This window comes from Triticum dicoccoides, unplaced genomic scaffold (assembly GCF_002162155.2).
Source record: "Triticum dicoccoides isolate Atlit2015 ecotype Zavitan unplaced genomic scaffold, WEW_v2.0 scaffold67254, whole genome shotgun sequence".
Classification (NCBI taxonomy): domain Eukaryota; kingdom Viridiplantae; phylum Streptophyta; class Magnoliopsida; order Poales; family Poaceae; genus Triticum; species Triticum dicoccoides.
Window position 1 is genome coordinate 1,052 of NW_021290823.1, and position 1,055 is coordinate 2,106.

The 1,055-nt window shown below is 45.2% G+C and overlaps 1 non-coding gene across 1 annotated transcript; it reads right to left on the reverse strand.

Annotated features, from left to right (window-relative positions):
- Positions 1-622: 622 nt before the first annotated feature.
- LOC119347426 lies at positions 623-741 on the reverse strand. The gene has a single exon (XR_005168323.1). It is a non-coding gene; the product is annotated as a 5S ribosomal RNA (ribosomal RNA).
- Between the last annotated feature and the right edge of the window lie 314 nt (positions 742-1,055).

Sequence of the window (1,055 nt, forward strand, 5' to 3'; positions counted from 1 at the left end):
GAGGAGGGGAGGGCAGGCAGGCAGGCGAGCAGGTGGCGTGGCGCGGTGGCGCGCGCGCGCGCCGGCCACACTCCCCTCCCTCTGTCGAGGACGAAGACGACAGAGGAGGGAGGCGGGCTGGGCCGCCTGCTGGCTGGGCCGGCCAGCTGGCTGGGCTGCACAGGGAGGAGCCCAGGTAAGCTCCTCCTTTTATTTATCTTTCTTCTTCTAATTTCTGACATTTGTTTTGATTTAAATAAAATATTAAATCATTTATTTACCTTATGCCAATTTTTGGAGGAGCTAGATATATTATTCCAGAGCTCCTTTATAAATGGCATAATATTTGGACATATATTAATATATATAACTAATATATTTCCAATGCAAATGTTTACGCATTAATTCCAAATGCCCAAAATAAATACCTATGAGCTCTTAAAATATTGGTTTGATTTTTATCTCTGTCCAATATTTTCAGAGAGCAACATGAGCATTTTCTTGGACCTTTTTGGAGAAATTTTTATTTGGATCATTTTCAAAAATGATTCTGAGGGTTTCACAAATCCCCATTTCAATTTAAATGGAAATTTAAACATGATGCACACAATCTGATGCATGACTAGCTAGGGTGTGACAAAAAGGAATGCAACACAAGGACTTCCCAGGAGGTCACCCATCCTAGTACTACTCTCGCCCAAGCACGCTTAACTTCGGAGTTCTGATGGGATCCGGTGCTTTAGTGCTGGTATGATCGCATCCGACATGTTTCCCCGTCTTCGTCCCTTATGCTTGCCACTCCCAGGTCCGCTCCAAAGACGATTCTACATTCTCACTACCATTACAACCGTTCCCTAACAATGGATAATGTCCTATACTACTTACTCTCCCGCTCAATCACGGAGACGAGTTTTCCACGGTTTCCACCCCTCCCTCCATACCGCAGCAACACGAGTTTTTTCCACCCCTTTCAGAAAGCGCTCTTCGCGCCACAAAGCCGCCCCAAGACGCGCGAGCAATGAGCATCGAGCTTAAACATATCGCAAACGTCAAAAATAATATAACGGGATTAATAT